Below are 24373 nucleotides of genomic sequence, written 5' to 3' on the forward strand. Positions count from 1 at the left end.
AAAACCCTTCAACCTCACCGTTGATAATAATAGAATATGACGTAGTGGAGACACATTCCATGATCCAATTGATCAGTTAGCTAGGGAAATTGAAGTAATCTAAGGTGCTTCTCAATAACTTCCAACTAACACAAACATATGCCTTCTATAGATCAATCTGAATAAGGCATCGTGGAAAAGTATACTTACCATCATACCCTTTAACAAGGTCCTGAGCAACTGTCATGTTATCTACAATATGTGTCTGTAGAACAAAAGCAATTTTTACAAGCATGCATAGAAGAGAGAACACAAAATATAGTTTATAACACCCAAATTTATTCTGAGATATTATCGCTAGTGGCCCTGCACTTAACTACCCAAACTCACTCAAGGCTTAACAGTATGTATAACAAGTGCGGAGACGGGTATATTGTAAATCGTAATGAAATTTTTAAATGAGTTATAAATGTGAAAGCATTAATATCGAAAAATAAATATTAAATTTATACAACAATAACTCGTGCTTACAATTATTAATTCAATTTATACGATAATTGACACGGATCTTAAACTAGTTTTAGTAATAAAGACCGTCTTCACAATTTTTTTACAAAAAATTTGGATGAGGATTAATAATCTGCATTTGAAAATATATTAAAGGTAAAGTTATAATCTAATATTTAAGGTGGTCAACGATATAAGCATATATTAGTGATTGTGTGGATTAGGCGAGTAGTTAACTAGAAAAATATAATCTCGGATCTTAGGGATATAGGGTTATCAAAAACAGAATAACTAATGTAGTTTGGGTTGTATGACAGGATAATAGAGAGATTGTGTAAATTAGGTCGGTAGAAAGTATAATCTCAGATAACGGGATAAGTAATGGAAATATAGGGTTACCAAATTAAAATAGAACAACTAATTAAAATATTTAGAAATTGTGGAAATATATATTTAAGATAAAGTATAATGTATTAAAATAGGGATTATTTAAGGTAGTTTGGGGTGCACAACAAGAATAGAATATTGGAGAGATTGTTAGAATTGGGTCGGTAGAATCAGACCGTGCGTGGGTGCGTGTATATATATAGACAATGGGTCAAAGACTCGGAGTTGATGATGAGAGATAGAAGAAGGAAGTCGTGCAGGTTGAATAGGAGAAGAGATTAACTGTTTGGTTGTAATGGCGTTTGGGAGTGTAATTAAACGCATGAACTTGACAGAGAAGTGGGAGGCAAAGCAGTTGATTGCGGCTGGTGTGTTTAAAGATGTTAGGATGGTGATGGATAATGAAGAGGAAGAAACGGAGGTTGTTGAGATCGGTTTGAAGCGGGTGGAGCCAACGTTCTTGAAGGTTGGTGATGATGAAGTGGAATATGTTCTTCCTCGGATATCCAAGAACCCAGAGGGGTCGATGAACCGGGCAACGATAATTCAGTCTGCTCTGATGAAGGAAAGGTGACAATTACAAGATATGCAGCAGAGGGCGCACCTAGATTCTGTTGGTGTTTACGGGTTGTGATAATCCTGGACTCTTCTCAGATCGTGTACGAATCACTTTCCGAACAAGATTATTCGACCCTATTACACTGCCCGGGTTGCACGAATACCTTGCGGGGATAATCCTGAGAAGGAACAATCTTGTTGAGGCAATATCAACTTCGATCAGAAAAGTAGAGAAGTGGTATCTCTTTTTTCCGTCCTTGCTATTGAGAACCGAATCCCTCATATATAATGAGATCACCAATGAAACAGAATGGCGGTTGGGCGGTTACATAACCGAATCTGGCGGTTGGGCGGTTACACAACCACTTTATGGTTGATAAGCCACAAATCACAGATACTACTCGTCGAGCATCTCCATACGATGCTCGTCGAGTATCTATCGACGGCCAAAGAGATACGAAGATCAGATAGGCTCTGGGACGGACTATCTGCTGGTCGAGTATCTCTAAGATGCTCGTCGAGTATCTGTCGACGGCCAAAGAGATACGAAGATCAGATAGACTCTTGGACGTACTATCTGCTCGTCGAGAATCTCCCAATCTGCTCGTCGAGGATCTATCTATGTTGATCCGGCTTATCCAGCGTAGGTCCTACTCGTCGAGTATCTTTCCATGCTGCTCGACGAAGCCCCTTGGACCCCCATGGGGCGCTGCCCCTTGACCCGCGAGGGGGCACAACCCCCTCGTCCCCTGCTTCATAATTGTGGTCGATGAACCGTTAGCTCAACAAGCGTGCACTCCGCACTTACCCAAACTTGTTTCCGAGCCTAACGATAAATCGCATCGGCCTCTAGTAAATCACATTACTACTAAAATGCATTGATGACACTAAAATCACCAACAGATTCAATACCGAAGGATCTGAATCAGCCTTGTGAAGATCCCATGGGTGACTAGCATCTGGCGCAAGAACTGAGCTTGTCTCTCATGTCATCGACAAGTAAAAAAAAAAAAGAACGCGCTCTTCCCACGCACCAGAGAAATAGAAAAAAATCTTGTTCTTGTTTCACCTTGATGGAGGCCCGCGCCTCTTCTCCTTCGACTCTGGATTTCATTCCGGAAACGCAACCTACAAACCCACCTCCGGCTAACCTCCATAGGGACGTGGAGATGACTCCGGCAATCCAGAATGGTGTTGTTACACCTCTTTCTAAGGAAACTGTCCTGGCGATGCCTCAACTTAGAGCAGGAGGGACTATAGCTGCAACTTGGAAAGATGTGGTTTCAAAAGGGGAAGATTAGTGCTTTAGACTCCCGGAGGGGTTTACAACCGACAAGATTAGTGTCACGTTTCCGGAAGGGGATGAAGGAGAACCATCCATCTCAATAGCACATGGTGTTTTAGAAGCCCTGGCAACGGAATGGAACTCATCCTTGGTTATCAAAGTTCTTGGCACGTCAGTAGGCTACGATATAATGAAGAGGAAGCTTTTTGAACTATAGAATCTGAAAGGGAAGATGTGGCTCGTGGACTTACCTAATGGCTTATACCTTGTGAAACTAGCAAAGGAACAAGATTACATGAAGATTCTAACGGAGGGGCATTGGCTAGTGTTTGCTCATTACGTCGTTGTTAAGTGACAGACGTGTCGTTAGGCTATCCGGTTAAAATAATCCCTTCTAACTCCTCTACCAAAGTAGAGTGGCAAGTACGAGTAGAATCCCACAAGGAGCCGGAACAATCAATTCTTATGATATTATAAAGACTAAGTAATGAAAAGTAACTACTGGGGGATTTTGGAAAACTGTTTTGTTTGTTCTAACCAAATGGGACGAACACTTTATATGGTTGGTCTAACCTACTAGCATGATTCAATGGTCCTATGTGCCTTCTATTTGTGTTCTATCTCTATACCTAATTTCTATATGTCCTCTAAATTGTCCTAATCCATGTACTAGAATTGCTAGTTAGGTCAACTAGTCCTAATAGCATCTTACCTACCAACCTAGCCCTGAAACTATCAAGACTAACTCCTAGGAAACATTAAGTTCATGAATATATAGGAAAGTGTATTGACCTTGGCGCCTAAATCTCATTAATCTCCACATTCCTACAAGCCCAACTAGTTCAAGTAGTGATTTGTGCCACTAAGTAGGCAAGGTTCTCCAACTAGGATAAACCAGACCCTAGCTATACTAAATCGAACTAAACAGCCTAGGTTATCAATCTAGAAAGTAAATTCAATTCAATAGATACATACACGCAAGAGATTAAAGTAATAGATACATATTAATATAATAGCCAAGGATAGAAACCTCACATTGAATCAGCCTAGTGGCTCGAACCAACCATACAAAGTCTTAAGAGACTACTCCTAGCTCATTACTAAACAACGTAATATGAAATGTGTATAAATTATTGAATCCTTAGGGAGGAGGCAAAATTGTCACTATTTATAAAAAATGACAATGTTTAACCTACTAAAAACCCTAGGGATAAAGTGTTCAGAAGCCCAACCCGAAATAAATACAAAAACTAGGTAAAAATCATACTTAAGATCCCGAAATTAGGGCTTCTCGCGACGCAGGAACGGCCAAATGCGCGGGCACGCTTCTGTCGGCGCTATTGCGCCAACCTCTAGTAGCTAGGACACGTGCGCGTCATGTGTGGCGCGGTCGCGCCACTTGGCGATCTTCTCTGTTTAGCCACACGTCCTAGGGCGCGGTCGCGCCCTGGGAAATATTCCCCTTTTGTGTTTCTTCTTGGCACACACTTGCTCCTCGCCTTTCGCGTCTTCTCCCTTGTGCATGTAATCCTCGTATTTTGCTACTTTGCTCCACAAAGTCAAGATTACGGCAATATGCTCCATTTGTGGCCTATTATGCCTGTAGTTGATGCTAACTTCCACTCTTTATAATGTACGAGATGCCGCCAATCAGACCCCCTCGCTTGAACTTTGCTCGTCCTCGAGTAATGTGCAACTAACTCTTGGCGGGCTCAGTGAGTACGGATGATACAATCTGAGTGGTCATCGATCAACTTCTAGCTCATGGTACCTAGCATCATAAAATAACGGGCGTAGATTCCGACTCCAGAACAAAACTTCAAAGCAATGCAGATTGACTAGCTAGACTCTAACAATGGTACCAAGTATCCCCCAAGATTTGAACTATGCTTACCTCTAAGAAAATTCAATCACCTAAATCTCCAAACTATACCGAAGATGTCTCTATCCAAGTGACATATAAATGTGAATAACGAATGATTAAATAAGCGACTAGAGCTCGTCCTAACATGCTTCTTACTTATGATAATTCTACACAAGTTCCAAAATTGTTGAAAACAACCATCAACTATACTTTACTCAAGTTACCACATGCAATTTTCCTTGTTTCCTTTATCCGATTACACTTTTTACACCTTTACATTTTGGGTGCAGGGTCCGTCCATTTTATGATTCAGACCAAATTATTAGTTTTCTCTAGGTAGAACCTGTCCATTTTATGGTCCAGGCTGCTATAAGACTCTTTGCTTAATAGATCATGGAGGATCGATCCCTCAGTTATTTTTCACACCTCGGGCATCGCGTGCTCTTCCTACTTTCTTTTACTTGGAGCTCACTACCTTTATACTTTTCTTTTTCTTTTTCTTGTAAAAAGTACAGGGATAATTTATTATGACAAGATGATAAACAAGAGACAAGGTAGTGATTATGCAATCTTAATAAGGTTCTAGTGCGTCCTAGTCACAGTCCACATGCTCAAGCCTAAGTCCTCTACTTAATCTAACATATCCTGACTACACATACTTGAAATATTAACATCTAAGGCATAGTAAGAAAAATTGAAGATCATGCATCTTTGCAAAAGTTCACACAGTCACAAACAAGGGGAAAAACTAAGGATATTGACTCTTAAAAATTCAAAATTCAACAAAAAGTGGAAAACTAACTCAAAATTTTAAATGCAAGGATATGCAAGGCTAATCCCCTTCACCACACTTAAACTACACAATATCCTCACTGTTAAATAAGGACACATATAACTCAAGTGGGGAAAAGATAAATTACCTCTTCGCCGGGTTGCCTCCCGGTCAACGCCTTTTTTTAACATCGTTGGATCGACGTACTTCTCTCTCATACTACTTTGACCAATCTCTTGGCCAACTTATCGTATCCCTTCTTCTTCTCTACATAGTGTCCTGGTGGTAATTCAGACGTCACTTTGGGTACCTGAAATATGGGTGGAAGAAAAAGAGGGATTTCTCATTCTAATATTAGCATGGGGGGCCCATCGGCCAATGCTAGCTCTAACTTGTCAACATTCCTCTCGGGATCCACTATCTTAATAGAAAAAACACTCGCTGCCTCATCTTCAGACTCCTCATCACTACCAATATCAAAGCTAACTACATCTCCATCAAACTCTAATGATAATGTCCCTCTTCCTAAATCCACTTTAGTGCCGACTGTTCTCATAAATGGTCTTCTTAACAATATAGGTACACCCTCTCTATCATTCTCCATGTCCAGCACATAAAAGTTCGTAGGGAAGAAAAGCCTATCTACCTTAACTAGCACATGCTCTAACACTCTCCTAGGGAGAACAGTCGACCCATCAGCTAATTGGACTAGAATATCTGTTTCATTTAAAGGTCCAAGTCCTAATTGCTTGCATCGAGAGTATGGGAAGACATTTATAGCAACCCCTAAGTCTAACATAGCTCGATCAAAATTAGTATTGCCAATTTGGCAAGGGACAGTTACCATACCGGGATCATTGAACTTTTGAGGCATGCGTTGCTGGTAGATTGCAGACATTCTCTCTCCGACTGCTACTCTGCCGGTCTTCTTCATCTCTTGCTTCCTTTTGACCGTGCAAAGCTCCTTGAGGAACTTCGTGTATCGTGGTATGCTTTGGACCAGCTTGAGTAACGATATGTTCACGGCACATTTGTTGAAGATTTTGAAAAGATCTTTGAACTTTTAAGTCTACAGCCAAGTTTGATTCTTCTACGCTCAAATTCACGGCGTTGACAACCCTTGTGGTGTACGCCCTTCCGATGCTCCTTGTTCTCTCGGCCATGTCTTGCAACTTCTCCATCACGTCCTCTGGGGTCATATTAAGAACACTTCCTCCACATGCTGCGTCTATGATCCTTCTCTCATTAGATAGAAGCACTTGAGTAAGAAACAACACCAATTCTTGTTTCTCATAGCCGTGGATAGGGCAAATATCACATAGCCCTTTGAATCTTTTTAGATAGTCGTATAACGACTCTCCCTCCTTTTGTTCAATTTGCGCGATCTCCCTCTTTAGCGCGTTTGCTTTCGTCACAGGGAAGTAGCGGTTGAGAAACTCCCAGTACAACTTTTCCCATCTATCAATGGTGCCCGTAGGGAGGTGGTAATACCATGCTCTAGTTGTATCCTTCAATGTAAAGCCGAATGTCCTCATCTTGATTTGCTCCTCCGACACGTTGTCTGGCGTCATCGTCATACAAATATCGTGGAATTGGTTTAGATGCATAATGGGGTCTTCTCTGGGCATCCCATGGAAGGTGGGGAGTAGGTTGATCACTCCGGACTTAAGTTCGAAGGTCACTCCCTGCGCAAGTAGTGGTAGAATCACCGCTTGAGGTTGCTGCGTCAAGTTGGGAGTAGTATGCTCCCGCAACATCCTGTTTCCGACCAAGGTGTTCTGCTGTGCGTAGGATTTGAGGAATTGATTCATTAGAAATCGATTGGCCTGCAGCTGCTCCGGCATTTGCACTGGCACTTCATTGTTGACTAGATTGTCTGGATCCTCCATCATTTTAACAACTCTCTCTCTTAGTCTTCTTCTAGCAATACGTTCGATCTCTGGAATAAGCTCAGCAAGGAAAAGATTAGTAGGACAGGTGTTGACCATGCACTAGTCAAAACAACAGTTAATCAAGCTAATATCGTAAGAAAATAATATTTGGTTTCCCGGCAACAACGCCAATTTGACGAACGCGTCGTTAGGTTGTCCGGTCAAAATAATCCCTTCTAACTCCTCTACCAAAGTAGAGTGGCAAGTAGGGGTCGAATCCCACAAGGAACCAAACAATCAATTCTTATGATATTAGAAAGACTAACTAATGAAAACTAACTAATGGGAGATTTTGGAAAACTGTTTTGTTTGTTTCAATCAAATGAGAAAAACACTTCATATGGTTGGTCTAACCTACTAGCATGATTCAATGGTCCTAGGTTCCTTCTATTCAGGTTCTATCTCTATACCTAATTCTTATATGTCCTCTAAATTGCCCTAATCCATGTACTAGAATTGCTGGTTAGGTCAACTAGTCCTAATAACGTCTTACCTACCAACCTAGCCTTGAAACTATCAAGACTAACTCCTAGGCAATATTAAGTTCATGAATAGATAGGAAAGTGTATTGTCATTGGTGCCTACACCTCATTAATCTCCACATCCCTACAAGCCCAACTAGTTCTAGTAGTGATTTGTGCCGCTAATTAGGCAAGGTTCTCCAACTAGGATAAACCAGGCCCTAGCTATACTAAATCGAACTAAATAGTCTAGGTGATCAATCTAGAAAGCAAATTCAATTCAATAGATAGATACGCGTAAGAAATTAAAGCAATAGAGATATATTAATATAAGAACCAAGTATAGAAACCTCACATTGAATCAGCCTAGTGGCTCGAACCAACCATACAAAGTCTTAGGATACTACTCCTGGCTCATTTGTTAAACAACGTAATGTGAAATGTGAATAAATTATTGAATCCTTAGGGAGGAGGCAAAACTTTCCCTATTTATAAGAAATGACAATGTTTAACCTACTAAAAACCCTAGGGATAAAGTGTTCAGAAGCCCAGCCTGAAATCAATACAAAAACTAGGTAAAAAGCCCACTTAAGCTCCCGAAATTAGGGCTTCTCGCGGCGCAGGAATGGCCAACTGCATGGACGCACTTCTTTCGGTGTGATCGCGCCTACGTCCAGTAGCTAGGACGCGAGCACATCGTGTGTGGCGCGGTTGCGCCTCTGGGCGATCTGCTCTATTTAGCCCCTTTTGTGTTTCTTCTTGGCACACGCTTGCTCCTCTCCTTCCACGTCTTCTCCCTTGTGCATGTAATCCTCGTATTTGACTACTCTGCTCCACGAAGTCAAGATTACGGCAATATGCTCCATTTGTGGCCTATTACGTCTGTAGTTGATGCTAATTTCCACTCTTTATGATGTACGATATGTCGCCAATCATTAAGCCCTGGAAGCCAGACTTCAACCCTTCGATGAAGGCTATTTCTACGACTCTGATGTGGATTTGGATTTTGGACCTTCCGGTTACCCTACACGTAGAGCATGTTATCAAAGGAATTGCCTCAACCATTGGGACGCCGATTAGGGTTGATCCTCGCACCTTGTGTGCAGACTGTGGGAGGTTTGAACGTCTGTGTATCCAACTTGAGCTAATGAAGCCGTTGAAAGGTGCTATGGTGATTCTGGGGTCCTGGTTCCTGATCAAATACGAGGGTCTACATACGATCTGCTTCCTTTGTGGGAGGTTTGGCCATTACCAACCGAACTGCCTGCTCGATCCACATCATTAAAGCAGCGGAGTTAGAGAAGAATAAATAACTGGTTGCCTCATCTTCCAAAGGTATGTCGACGTATGATTGATACGGGGTGTGGATGAAAGACCAGCGCAGGGAGAAAGCAACACAACGCGGGGCAAGGGTAGCAGCATAAAATAGAGATACGGTGGCGTTGGCCCGAAATATGGAGGCGCCGACCCGAAACAAAACACCAGGAAGCCCTAATCGGGGTGGAATCCCGAGGCAAGTAGGGAGTTCAAAACATGAGAATAAAAATTGTCAAGTGTCACTTTCGGGTAAATTTGAGTCATTGGCTGTTTATGAGGAAGAAGACAAGGTTATTGAAAAAGTCCCGACGTCTAGCTCTAATTTGAGAAGTCAAATGGGAATTCAGGAGAAAGAGAAAAGTAATGTTGAGCCTCAAAAAGGAAAAATTCAGAATGTTGCAGATGGGGGAGCAATATTCAAGGTTGTGGCAGAGAAAGGGAAAAAGGTTGTTGTTCTTAACAGGCCGGTAGATGCAGGAAATCAGGCAAAAGCGAGGAAGAGTAATAGGAGAGGGCCCAAGCTCGTGAAGGTTGGTGATGGAATTGGGCTTGGCCCAAGCAAGCACGAAAAGGAGTCCACACAAGGAGAAGCGAAGAGAAATAGGGTTTCATTTGAATCACCCGAGGCCTCATTTAATATTGTTGGGTGGCCCATGTTTCACCGGTATCTTGTGGAACAGAGTTTGAACGGGCCCAGGCTTTGCTTGATGGGGCTACTAGCAAAATTGGGGATTGTAAACTGCTACTCACTCACTTAGTACATTGAGGATGACGAAGAGAAAGGGAACTCCAGTCTAGCAGTCGTGGTCTACCAAGCTGCTCATGAGGTTAATGGAGCGAATGGCAATTATGAGTCTAGTTGCGTAAATGAGGGTGACGAAGAGATGGCTGCAGTCTGCAAATCAAATTGATACTTTAAGGTTCGACCTCTTCCCTAAATCCAAAGTTTATTATGAATTGTTTAAGCCGGAATTGTCGGGGGGCGGGAAACGAGAATTTTACAAGAAATCTAAAGTACTTCGTGAGGGTGCATAATCCGGATTTGGTTCTCCTACAAGAAACTCAAATTTCTGGGTGAAGGGCTGCGGAGGTTTGTGGTAAATTTAGGAGGAGTTTTCCGAACGTGACATGGGCAGAGGCTGTTGGGATGAAAGGAGGGGTTTGGTTGTTGTGGGATCAATCAAAATTTAAGGTGACTCTGGAATCTAAGAGTGAGCATCTAATTCAGTTCAGCGTAGATAAAAATAATGTTCAAATTAGCTTCATTTGTGTGTGTACACCACCAACGGTCTGCCATAGACAGAGTTTCTGGGAGGAGCTGCAGAATGAGATTGATTGTGCTTCTGGTCAACTCGTGACCTTGGGGGACTTTAATTGTATCCTTGAACTTTGTGATCGTATGGAGGGTTTGGGTCGGATGCATATTGACTCTCCAATTTTCAAACGTCTTGTTGATAGGTCTAAAGTTCACTTGGGCGAAGGGGTCGGACACTAAAAACTATCTAGCAAAGCGGCTTGATCGTGCATTGGGGAATCGGAAGTTTTGTGTTGCCTGGCCGAATGCAGTGGTTAGACATCTCTAAAAAATGGCTTCCGATCACTACCTCGTATTACTTCTGTTAGGACCAGCTGTTGGGAGTAATCAACACCGAAGACCGTTTAGATTTGAAGCGGCGTGGACTTTACACCCAGATTTCAATAAGGTTGTGGAGGATAATTGGGTGCAAGAGGCGAACCCGATGCGCTCGTTGGAAAGACTTAAGAAGAGCTCAGAAAATGGAACAAGTGCACGTTTGGAGACATTGACACCAGGAAATGCAATCTTGCTAGCCAGAATCACTTGATTCAGGAAGCTGTTGATGCCGCTCCATCAGACGCCCTGTTTGAATTGTACAATAAAGTCAGGAAGGATTGGGAAGCGCTCCTTGCTCAGGACGAAATTCACTGGCTTCAGAAGTCTAGGGAGCTTTGGCTTCAAGAGGGAGATCGTAATACGAGGTTCTTTCACGTTTCAACAAATATCCGAAGACGTAATAGCAGGGTTATTGCACTCAAAGATGACAATGATGTATGGGTAGAGGATTTGGCAGAGCTTGAAGGGCTGGCAACAAGGTACTTTCAGAATCTCTATAGGCTCCCGGCTGAGGAGCTATTTCCAATCTTGACACCGCACGACCTTTTCCATGTGTTCAGGAAGAGCGTTGGAGACAGCTTCTGGAGCCCTTTTCCAAAGCTGAAATTCTTAAGGCATCTAATTAAGATTATGGGTGCATTGAAGGCTCCGAGACCGGACGGATTTCAGCCCATGTTTTACCATAGTTGTTGGTCCACGGTTGGTGATGTGGTTTGTGGTGCTATCCTGGAATTTTTTAGAACTGCGGACCTTCCCAATCGCATGAACAAAACTCTCACCTCCCTAATCCCGAAGATGGACACTCCAGAGAGGATTGATCAGTTTCCCCCAATAAGCTTATGTAATGTAGTTTTTAAAATCATTACGGAAGTGTTGACATTGAGAATCCAACCCATTATATCTAATCTCATTAGTCCGACACAAGGTAGTTTCATCCCCGGATGTGTGATTCAAGACAACATTGTTTTAGCTCAGGAGATTGTCCATTCAATGCGGTATAATCAAGGAAGTAAAGGATGGATGATCCTAAAGGTGGATTTGGAGAAGGCGTATGATTGTTTTCAATAGGGATTTTATTATTGATTCCTTGATGTAGGATTCCCAGACTCATGGGTCGCTTGGATTGACGAATGCATCTCCTCAGCCTCTATGAATCTACCGTGGAACGGGGAAGTCAATGAGACGTTTCGGACAAGAAGAGGGATTCGGTAGGGCAATCCTCTATCGCCAAATTTATTCGTTTTGTGCATCGAATGGATGAGTCAACTGATCGTCTTTGGTGGAGAAGTGGCGTCCAATACAGATTTGTAGGGGAGGGCCACAGATTTCACATCTATTGTTTGCCGATGATATGTTGTTGTTTACAGATGCTTCAGTAGAACATATTCAAATTATGAAGAAGTGTCTTGATCAATTTTGTGAGGCATCAGGTCAGTGGGTTAATGCAAGGAAGAAAATTCTCTTCATCTCACCGAACGTTAATTTTGAGGTTTCAGATCAGATCAGTAGAGCATCCTCGTTTCCCGTTACCACGGACCTTGGTTATTATTTGGGAATTCCACTCTTGCACAAAAGGGTTAACAAGAATACTTACAGGCCTCTTCTCGAGAAAATTACGAGGCATTTGACTGGCTGGTGGGGGCAGAACTTGAGCCTTCTGGGGCGTGTTACACTTGCGAAGTTTGTTCTCTCTTCTTTACCGGTGTATTCTATGGGTACAATCTTCCTCCTGGTTGGCACTTGCAAGGAAATTGATAAGATTATTCGGTCATTTGTGTGGGGTAGTTGGAATGAAAGCAGGAAAATTCACATCGTTAACTAGCCTACTTTGTGTAAACCGAAGAAAGACGGGGGCTTGGGTATTAAGTCCATGATGACACTCAACCTCTCTCTTGTTGGTTAGCTCAGTTGGAGGTTTTTGACGAAGAATGACAGTCTTTGGGCACATGTTATAACCAGAAAATACATTCGAAGAGAAGGGCGGTCTAGATTGAGAAGTTCAGCAATATGGAAAAGCATACATAAGGGCGTTAATTCTGTTGTTATTAAGGGTTGTCACTGGATGCTTGGAAATGGGAAGTTGATTCGCTTTTGGTCTGACCTTTGGATTATTGATGTTCATCTTTCTGAGGTTGCGCTCAAAGATTTAAGTGAAGAAGAGCTGGAATGTACATTGGATTTCTACTGACATTATTGGCTGGAACTGGGGGTCGCTGCATGACACACTTCTGTCAACCATCCTCCTTTCACTTGCAACGATGGTGGTGAGTACAGGGACTGATTACCCGGATACGATCAGCTAGAGGCCTTCAACTAATGGTGAGTTTACGGTTAGTTCTGCCTATAATATGCTGAATTGCGATCATGTGGAGCTCCCGGTGGACAAGGCTGTTTATGAAAGAATCTGGTGCGTCGATGTACCAGAAAGGGCGCGTACATTTTTTATGGATTGCTATTAAGGGGAAGGTTCTCACTAATGCCGAGAGAAAGCATCGGCACATGAGCGATGGGGATATGTGCCCCATGTGTGGAACTAATGCTGAAACGGCCGAGCATATTTTTAGAGATTGCCAGGGTCAGCAGAGATTATGGAGGGAACTTGGAAGCAGTTGGTAGGGAACAAATTTTTTCTAAGTAGCTTGACTTTTTGGCTTCGGGAAAATGTAATGCGAAGGGGAGTGAAACTAAAGGAGGTGGACTGGGCTGGCGTGTTCATGATTGCACTCTGGTGGATATGGAAATGGAAACGCCAAGGTTTTCCGGAATGAGGAGGCACTGACAGATAGAGCTGGTTTCATCACACGATACGCGGTGGAGTACTACTCGGCGAGCAATCAGCGGAGGCAACGTATGTATGGTTTACCGAGGAAATCGAGGCTGATCTGGTGGGGGAAACCAAACATGGGTAGTATTAAAGTCAATACCGAGGGATCGGTGAAGGATGGTAAAGCATAGGCCGGAGGAGTCCTTCGGGATAATGATGGGTCGTGGATTGGTGGTTTCGTCCATCATATTGGCACTTGCTCGGTCCTGAAAGCCGAGTTGTGGGGTATTGTGAAAGGTCTCAAGCTTGCTTGGGATCTGGGCTTCAGAAGGGTTTGCATTGAGATAGATTCGCATCTTGCGGTTTTATTACTTTCCAAACCCATGGATCGGAGCCATCCTCTTTCTAGTCTCGTTGTTTTGGCGCAGGACTCCATTCATAGGGATTGGGATGTCTAATTCTATCATGTTTTCCGAGAAGCAAACTCGGTAGCTGATTGGCTGGAATTTTGCTTACTCGTTTCCCATTGGTTTTCATGTTCTTGAGGACCCGCATGTGGGTCTTGAATTACTTTTAGGAAAAGATCGTGATGGGATTGGGGTTCCATGATCAATTGGAATTTAGTTTGTAATGTTTCTTTTGTCTGAATGTTTATTCGATCTTTTCACCCCAAAAAATGTCATCGACAAGTACTGTAGATTAATTCTGGTTATGGTTTGGGTTTGAGGCGCAACAACAAGTATGGTGGTGGTAGTATGAAGCAACAACGGGAGAGCTTGTCAATTTGTCGCTTGAAGCAACAGTTGATTCAGGCTGTACACGACAACCAAGTTCTTGTTGTGATCGGGGAGACTGTTTCAGGTGACGCAGTATCTGGCTTAAGCGAGGTACACCGCGGAGGGGAAGAAGATCGTTACACGCAGCCGCGTTGAGTGGCGGCTATGTTGGTGGCCAAGAGGCTGGTGGAGGAGATGGGGTGTAGGGTCGGGGAGGAAGTTGGGCACGCTATCCGTTTCGAGGACTGCACGGGACCCGAGACTGTGATCAAGTACATGATCGACGACATGCTCCTCCGCGAGATCCTGTTTGACGAGAACCTCTAGCAATACTCGGTTGTGATGCTGGACGAAGCCCACGAGAGGACGATCCACACCGACGTCCTGTTCGGGCTGCTCAAAAAGCTGGTGAAGCTCAGACCGGACCTCCGCCTTATCGTGACCTCAGCTACACTCGACACCGACAAGTTCTCTGCCTACTTCTTCGACTACAACATCTTAAACATTCCAGGCAGAAGTTTCCCTGTGGAGATATTGTATACCAAAGAGCCGAAGGCGGACTACTTGGATGTGGCTCTTATCCCAGTTCTCCAGATCCATCTGACAGAGCCTGAAGGCGACATTCTCGTCTTTCTAACCCGGCCAGGAGGAGATTGATTTCGCTTGCCAGTGCCTGCACGAGAGGATGGAGGCGCTAGGCAGCGACAACGACAAGGGCGTACCGGAGCTCATCATCTTGCCGGTTTACAACGCTCTTCCCAATGAGATGTAGTCCCAGATCTTTGAGTAGGCCCGCCACGGGAAACGGAAAGTGGTGGTGGCCACCAACATAGCTGAGGCCTCGCTTACAATAGACGAGATCTTTTACCTGGTGGACCCCGGATTTGGCAAGCAAACACATGTATAATCTGAGTCAGGGGATGGACTCGCTCATCATAACTCCCATCTCACAAGCATCCGCGAAGTGGAGAACAGGACACGCTGGGCGTACGAGCCCAGGAAAGTGCTACCGACTCTACATAGAGAGCATGTACAGGAACGAGTTGGCGCCCACTTCGGTCTTGGAGATACAGAGGACGGACCTGGGCATGAATGCGCTGACCATGAAAGCCATGGGGATCAACGACCTTCTGCACTTTGGTTTCATGGACGTACCGGCGCTCGTCTCTGCAATGCAGTGGCTCTACAGTTTGTGTGCTCTGGACGACGAGGGTCTTCTCACTAGACTAGGAAGAAGGATGGCAGGGTTTCATTTGGAACAGTCGCTCTCAAAGACGATGTTGATCAGCGTAGAGCTCGGGTGCAACGCGGAGATACTTACCATCATAGAATTGATCTCCGCTGTAAATTTGTTCTACAGGCCCAAGGAAAAGCAAGCGCATGTAGACCGGAAGAAGGCCAAGTTCGTTCATCCCAAGGGAGACCACCTCACGCTTCTCGCAGTTTATGAGGCATGGAAGGTAGAGAGCTACTCGGGGCCGTTGTGTCGCCTCGATTTTGTGAACCTTTTGTCTCTACTTAAGGCTCAGGATGTGAGGAAGCAGTTGGGAGCATCATGGATAATTACAAGCTAGATGTTGTGAGCTGCTGTGGTCGCACCCCGGTCGATACGTCGAGGAGGATAACGAAGACTATTACTGCGGGCTTTTTCTTCCATGCTGCTAGAAGGGATCCCACCGACGGAGGCTATAGAACCCTAGGGGACAACCAACCCGTATATATACACCCAAGCAGTTCTCTTTACCACAACCCGCCTGACCGGCTTGTCTATCATGAACTCGTTATGAACACCAAGGAGTATATGCGAGAGGTTTCTGCAATCGACCCCGCTTGACTCGTCGAGTTCGCACCCAGGTTCTTCAAAGCAGCCGATCCAGCAAAGATGACCAAGCACAAGCATCAAAAGCGTATCCAACCTCTCTACGATTGCTAAAACGACCCCAATCTTGGCATTTGAGAAAACGTTGTGCCTAGCTACTATATGTCATGTCTTCCAATTTAGTTATGTTTTTGTACCCAACTACCTCCAAAAGGTGCACCAAATTTGTTGATGCTTGTTGTATAAACCATTTTTACTACCTGTCTGTTTGTTGTTAACCATTTCCTGACCGGAGAGCAATGACTGGTCAAATAATTGGATGGCACAGGTACAGTTTTACGCGTTTATTTTGCAGAACGTGTTGTAGCTTTTAATTCGGTAATTTAATGAACCGGTATAAAACCGGCTTATTAAATTACTGAACTGGTGTAAATCCGGTCTAGTATGTATAAACCAGCAAATTTACCCATCATTCAAAATTACCCAAATACTTTACACATTGTCCGTACAATTTTCGGAAGAATTCACAGTCACTCTTCGCCACCGGACCGGTCTCCGCCTCCTCACCACGCCTCCTCTCCGACTCCTCACCTCTCCTTGTCTACGCCATCCCTCCTCCTTTTCCCGCTCCTCTCCGCCTTCCCTCGTCCTTTTCTGCCTCCTCTTCGACTTTCCTTGTCCTTTTCCGCCTCCTCTCCGCCTCCCTCCTCCCCTTCTCTGTTGGTAGCCGAACTCTCCTCCCCGCCTCTCGTCCTTTTTGCCTCCTTGCTTGGATAGATACCTCTTTGGTGTATTACTTGGATTCGTTGATATGTGCTTGCTTGGGACAAGCAAGGTTCAAGCTTGGGGGAATTTGATAACTTGCATTTAGGCTAGTTTAGGGCATGTTTATTTCTTCTCATTAGGTTGGTTTTGTTTTATTTTCGATAGGTTTGTTTCTTTTTCGTTTAGATTTCTAGTGTTCGGAGTCTACCCTTGCGTTGTGTGTTTTCAGGATGAATTCGAGGCGTCTTTGATGATCGTGGACTATATCTTGGAGACGCCCATGTGGATGACTTGGATTTGCAAGGCCGGGGTCAAGAATGTGTGGTGCAACGAGTAAAAGAAGATTGAAGTGAAGCCTATGCAGAGTGAGACTCGGCCGAGCTGTAGCCCGAGTCAGAATACCAAAGCATCACCCTCGCAGGGTGAGACTCGGCCTGAGACTCGGCCGAGTCGTGGACCGAGTCGTGCTCTGAGTCCCGTTCCGAGAAGAATGATGTCCACGTAACTCGGCCTGAGACTCGGCCGAGTTACGGGTCGCGTCAGGCTAATTTTTCCTCCTCTAACCTAGGTATAAAAGGAACTTTTCTTGGGGACTCTTGGGGAGACCTTTTTGGGGGATTAGAAAACTTTTGGAGATCTAAAAACCCTAAGAGAAAGCTTGTGGATTGGATTGAAGTTGAATGGTATGTTGTTTATTACAATGAATTTGATTTCTTCCTTCTCCATGTCTAGCTAAGCTTCAATTTCCATGGTTGGGTGAACCCTATGATGGAGTAGATGAGTTTTTATGATGATTTTTGGTTGATTGATCATTTGAATGAAGTTTGATTCTCTCCTAGGATGCTTATTGCCCTAATACTATTGTAATAGGAAATCCTACTATCATTTGAGTCCGAGAGGAGATTTTGATTTTAGGGATTGATTATTTGAGTTTACATTTGTCAATTCATGTTAGATCCGTAGGGAGAACTTGAGAATTATTTGTATGAGAGTGATCTAATTTCTCTAGTGGAATTTTAACTATCGTAGTTGATCGATGATTGAATAGATTATGCGGAGCGCGAGAGCGGAAGTTGATTTTTTTGTCATTTGATCTCTAAGAAGCGTAAAGGGTCTAGTTTAGGTTAGCCTTGCACGAGAGTGATTGCTAGTCGAATCTAGGCACGTGCACTTATCGTCTGAGAAGAGGTAGTGCTGACATTAGATAGTTGGTCCTTCGAACGACATTCAATTTGGAAGTTAACCATATATCGTCTTAATCTCATTGAAACATCATAGTGGGGATCCTAACCTTGGAAGTCTTTCTCTATTGATAACTTCGTGTTACTTGTTAGTTTGAATTCGGTCATAAACTATTCACTCCGTGATCTTTCGCTTAGTTTATTCGTTGGCGTAACAATTGATACTACATAGTCCCTGTGTTCGACACCTTGATACTATAACCGAACTCGTTCGCTTGCGAGTGTTGGATTTATCCGCATCAAGTTTTTGGCGCCGTTGCCGGGGACTATCGCTAGTATTGGTTGATTTGAGCAACCAATAGATTAAGTCTCATTTTGTTTTTGATTTTGTTTCTTGTGTCTTTGGTTTCAGATTTGTTCTCCTAGCTGATGCGAAGAGCTCTGAGCAGTGGTACACTACGCGACTACGAACCTGAGCCCGAGCGTGCTCTTCATAGAGGGTTAAGAGAGCAAAGAGAGACTAGAGCCCGAGCTATGGAGGAACAAAAAGAGTTGATGGCTCGCCAACAACAACAATTGGCGGATCTACAACACCAACTGGAGCAGCTTCAAGTGCAAAATAATCCTCCAGAGCCGCTAACTTTGGGTGACTATGTGCTGCCTCGTCACCAAGGACCCATATCTGGTGTAGTCCGGCCTCCAGTAGCTGCTCGTAACTTTGAGCTGAAGCCATCTCTGATTAATATGGTTCAGCAAAATCAATTTGGAGGCCTACCGTCCGAGAATCCTCACCAACATCTCAACACTTTCTTGGAACTTATGGATACGTGTAAAGATTCATGATGTCTCTGATGATGCGCTTTATTTGCGTGCCTTTTCATTCTCCCTTAGAGGCCGAGCTAAAGCATGGTTCCAGGCTTTGCCTCAAGGCACTATCAATACTTGGGATGGGCTAGCTAAAGCATTCCTAACCAAGTATTTCCCACCAAAGAAGACCGCAGAGATGAGGAATCAGATCAGTTCATTTCAGATGAAGGATGGGGAATCACTGTATGAAGGTTGGGAGCGTTTTAAAGAACTTTTGCTGTATTGTCCTCATCATGGACAAGATAAGTGGGTGTTGCTGCACACCTTCTACAATGCCGTGGACAATACTAATAGGCTGCTCATTGATGCCTCATCTGGAGGTACTATCATGAAGATGCATATCGATGAAGCTTGGGAGAAGATTGAGGAAATTGCCCAACAACTCATTATTATAATGATGTTCGTTCTATTCCTACTTCTAAGAGAACGGGTTATCTCTACGAGGTTGATGATGAGATCTGCCAACAAGCCAGAATGGAAGCTATGGCTCATGAGATTAAGCAGTTGAAGTTACAGATGAGCAGGTCTCAGGGTAAGAAGGAGGGAGGTCCTTCTCAAGTTGTCTCGAATGTGGTTTGCCAATTTTGTGGGGGAGGTGATCATACTATATCATCTTGCCAAATATATGCTTCTCAAAACGCATCCCAAGAAGAAGAGGTGAACTACATGAATAACTTCAACAACGGCCCTAAGAATGATCCTTACTCTAACTCCTATAACCAAGGTTGGGCAATCGCAACAACCTCTCTTATGGGAACAATCAAGCACACCAAAGGCCACCTCCTGGTTTTCAACCCAAAGTTTCTCCTTACCAAGGACAATCATCACAACCTTCCCAAAGACCCTCTTGGGAGACCGCTATTGAGAGCCTTGCTACATCCATGAAAACTCTAACCGAGGAGGTACGTTCTCAAGCGAAGAATTTGAAGATTGTAGAGCAACAACTAGCTCAGCAGGCAGCTAATGTTCCAAGGCCAAGTGGTCATCTTCCGGCCAAACCGAGGCCAATCCAAAAGGGCAAATCAATGTTGTGTCCTTGAGGAGTGGAAGGCCACTTGAAGATCCTAAAGTGGTAGATCTTAAGAAGAAAGGTGTTGCTATTGATGATCCCGAGGAAGCAAAGGTTCAAGAGAAAGAGGAGAAGGAAGAGCCGAAGTATGTGCCACCACCACCTTACAAGCTCCTCTTCCTTTCCCAATAAAGGAGAGCTCATGCCCAGCTAGATCACCAATTTGGGAAATTCCTTGATGTTTTGAAGAAGCTCTACATCAACATACCATTCACGGATGCTCTTCAACAAATGCCACTCTATGTGAAATTCCTAAAGGAGATTTTGTCAAACAAGAGGAAATTTGAAGGATGTCAACAAGTGTCCCTCAATCACGATTGTAGTGCCCTTGTCCAGAATAAGTGCCTCCTAAGCTAGGCGATCCCGGGAGTTTTTGTGTCCCAATTGAGATAGGAAAGTGCACTTATAATGCGTTATGCGACTTGGGAGCAAGTGTGAGCATAATTCCTCTATCAATTTGCAAGAAGTTGGACCTTGGGGAACCTGAACCGGTGGATATGACTCTCTTCATGGCCGATAGATCCACCGTCTCTCCTATAGGTATCCTTGAGGACATTCCCATTCAGGTAGGTAAGTTCTTTGTGCCTGTAGACTTTATGTTCTTGATATGCAAGCTGATTTTTCCCGTCCCCATTATATTAGGGAAGACACTTCTTAGCTACTGTTGGAACACTTATGGATGTAAAAGAGGGTGTACTTTCATTTTTTATTGGTGGGGAGAAAATCGAGTTTAGTTTCACTAATGCTATCCAGCAACCTAGGTTTGAGGATGAGTTGTGCAGGTTAGATGCTATTGACAGAACTCAAGGAATGGTGATGGCGGTGACTAGTAGAGATCCTCTTGAGGAAATCTTGGACCATTCCAAAGTACCAAATGACGAGCTAGAGAGAGGTTTGGTCGCCACACTTGAAGAGGATAATCTTGTTGTACCAAAGGTAGAACTGAAGCCTCTACCGTCTTCGTTGAGCAAATCCATTGGTTATACAATTGAATTCAAGAAAGGGGATCATGTGATTCTCTATCACCATAAATCGAGTATGTTTCCGGGAAGCAAGAGTACAAGATGGTCTGGTCCTTACTACCTAAACCGAGTTGTTCAAAACGATTTTGTGGAGCTATGGCATAAGAACTCGGGGTATTTCTTAGTGAGAAAGGTTCGCCTCAAGCCTTACATGAAGCCTGATCAGATCGAGTTGGGTATCACTGACCCGCCCGATCCGAGTACATGATACTTAATGGTGAAGGTCAAGCTAACGACCTTAAACAAGCGCTTGGTGGGAGGCAACCCATCGCACTGCGTTTCGTGACCACGGTCCCCGCACCAACGTCCTCCACGACCTCCGCAAGGGTAGTTCCATCGTGAGTGTTCCTCTTCCTTACGTTTTACATTGGGACAATGTCGGATTTAAGTTTGGGGGAGCATCTACGATTTGCATTGCATGTAGTTTGTTTTATTAGTTGGATCTTTTTCTTGCTTTTTTTTTTTTCTTTTTTTGCGTATTTAGTTGACGATTTCCCCGACTTGATCTTTTGTGGGTTCTTATAATAGTGTATTGATTAGGAATCTTTTTAGTATGCTTTGGTTGTTGATATTTCAATTGCATTATGAGGATGACATGATTGATCACGCTTTGAACAATGAACTGAGCATGCGGACTTTGATTAAGATGCATTAGAACCGAAACTCTAGATAAATGTCCTAGTGAGCTTGTTTGCCTTTCTTGGACTACAATTACAAAGTCCTCTTATTTCTCATGAGTGCACTCTCTTTGTTTGTTATCTCTAGAACTTGCTTCTAAATTCTCTTTGAGACTGCATATAGGACTAAAAATGCATCACGTTATATTATTTTTATAAGCCCATATTATCCTTGACTATCCTTGATGATATCCTTCTCTTGTAGCCCTTTGAGCCTTATAGCCTTTCTTTGTTAGCTCCACAAAAGTAATCCGAGCTTATATTTATATCCTACCTATCTAGGGGATTGAACTTCTATTTACTTGGTGTGGTTGTGAGACAAGCTTGGGGGAATGGTAGATGATGGGGGTGGTTAACGATGTTTGATTATATAGTGTTGTCTTGTTGTTTATATCCAATTTGCTCCTTCTCTTTCATCATTTTAAAAAAAAAGATATATAAAAAAAAAGAAAAAAAAGAGAGAAATAAGTGAAAGAGAAGAAAAGGAGCAACAAATAGACAATTTGATAGATCTTGGGTTGGGTTGTGTATTTGTGCTTATTGTAATATCACTTGAGTTGGTGTTGTTCTCATATGAAGTTCATATCTCCAAGATTTTGCACCACATGGCCAAAAATTTCATCCATGCCTTATAGAGTACCTTGGCCCCATTACAACCCCTTGTATGTCTCATGATTGTGTTTTGCATTCTACCTAGTAGTGGAGATCTAGATTTGGTTGCAAGCTTATGGTAGTTAATATTCAAAGTTGAGTTATAACATTGAGTGAAACACATACCTACATATATGAGTGAGAGTGACATGTTCTATTAATCCGGTAAGATCTAGAGTTGAGGAACTAATATTTTCTTGTCATTGATTGAGAAGCATGCTAGGAAGAGATTTGTTTTCTGTTTGATCTTTCGTTGTTATTAATCATACGTCACTTGGATAGATACCTCTTTGGTGTATTACTTGGATTCGATGATATGTGCTTGCTTGGGACAAGCAAGGTTCAAGCTTGGGGGAATTTGATAACTTGCATTTAGGCTAGTTTAGGGCATGTTTATTTCTTCTCATTAGGTTGGTTTTGTTTTATTTTCGATAGGTTGTTTCTTTTTTCGTTTAGATTTCTAGTGTCTCGGAGTCTACCCTTGCGTTGTGTGTTTTCAGGATGAATTCGAGGCGTCTTTGATGATCGTGGACTATATCTTGGAGACGCCCAGTGGATGACTTGGATTTGCAAGGCCTGGGTCAAGAATGTGTGGTGCAACGAGTAAAAGAAGATTGAAGTGAAGCCTATGCAGAGTGAGACTCGGCCGAGCTGTAGCCCGAGTCAGAATACCAAAGCATCACCCTCGCAGGGTGAGACTCGGCCTGAGACTCGGCCGAGTCGTGGACCGAGTCGTGCTCTGAGTCCCGTTCCGAGAAGAATGATGTCCACGTAACTCGGCCTGAGACTCGGCCGAGTTACGGGTCGCGTCAGGCTAATTTTTCCTCCTCTAACCTAGGTATAAAAGGAACTTTTCTTGGGGACTCTTGGGGAGACCTTTTGGGGGATTAGAAAACTTTTGGAGATCTAAAAACCCTAAGAGAAAGCTTGTGGATTGGATAACTTGGATTGGATTGAAGTTGAATGGTATGTTGTTTATTACAATGAATTTGATTTCTCCTTCTCCATGTCTAGCTAAGCTTCAATTTCCATGGTTGGGTGAACCCTATGATGGAGTAGATGAGTTTTTATGATGATTTTTGGTTGATTGATCATTTGAATGAAGTTTGATTCTCTCCTAGGATGCTTATTGCCCTAATACTACTGTAATAGGAATCCTACTATCATTTGAGTCCGAGAGGAGATTTTGATTTTAGGGATTGATTATTTGAGTTTACATTTGTCAATTCATGTTAGATCCCTAGGGAGAACTTGAGAATTATTTGCATGAGAGTGATCTAATTTCTCTAGTGGAATTTTAACTATCGTAGTTGATCGATGATTGAATAGATTATGCGGAGCGCGAGAGCGGAAGTTGATTTGTTTGTCATTTGATCTCTAAGAAGCGTAAAGGGTCTAGTTTAGGTTAGCCTTGCACGAGAGTGATTGCTAGTCGAATCTAGGCACGTGCACTTATCGTCTGAGAAGAGGTAGTGCTGACATTAGATAGTTGGTCCTTCGACGACATTCAATTTGGAAGTTAACCATATATCGTCTTAATCTCATTGAAACATCATAGTGGGGATCCTAACCTTGGAAGTCTTTCTCTATTGATAACTTCGTGTTACTTGTTAGTTTGAATTCGGTCATAAACTATTCACTCCGTGATCTTTGGCTTAGTCTATTCGTTGGCGTAACAATTGATACTACATAGTCCTTGTGTTCGACACCTTGATACTATAACCGAACTCGTTCGCTTGCGAGTGTTGGATTTATCCGCATCATCCATGCATCCATGAGTTTTTAAAGAAATGATATTTAGTTAGAATTGAACTAACATAATAGATTTAGTTATATAAATGTATAGTAGATTTGTGATTTAGTTAGAATTTAGTAGATGTAGTTAAAAAAAATTAATGAAATTATATAAAATTATAGTTACAATTGATTTACATGCAAATAAAAATAATAGTTGAAATAAATTTAAGTAGTTTTAATATTTATATGCATGAAATTATCATTTTGAATTATTGAAATCATATTTAAAATTTGTATACATGAAATGTTGAATTAGACATTTAATTGCATGAAATGTTGAAATTACATTCA

General features: G+C 42.9%; 1 pseudogene; it reads left to right on the forward strand.

Moving 5' to 3' along the window:
• The first annotated feature begins 1192 nt into the window (after positions 1 to 1192).
• On the forward strand, positions 1193 to 16167 carry LOC141249553 (uncharacterized; annotated as a pseudogene).
• Positions 16168 to 24373: the final 8206 nt, after the last annotated feature.

Source organism: Phyllobates terribilis, unplaced genomic scaffold (genome assembly GCF_046119375.1).
Source record: "Phyllobates terribilis strain yellow unplaced genomic scaffold, ASM4611937v1 Scaffold_4753__1_contigs__length_57543, whole genome shotgun sequence".
Classification (NCBI taxonomy): Eukaryota; Metazoa; Chordata; class Amphibia; order Anura; family Dendrobatidae; genus Phyllobates; species Phyllobates terribilis.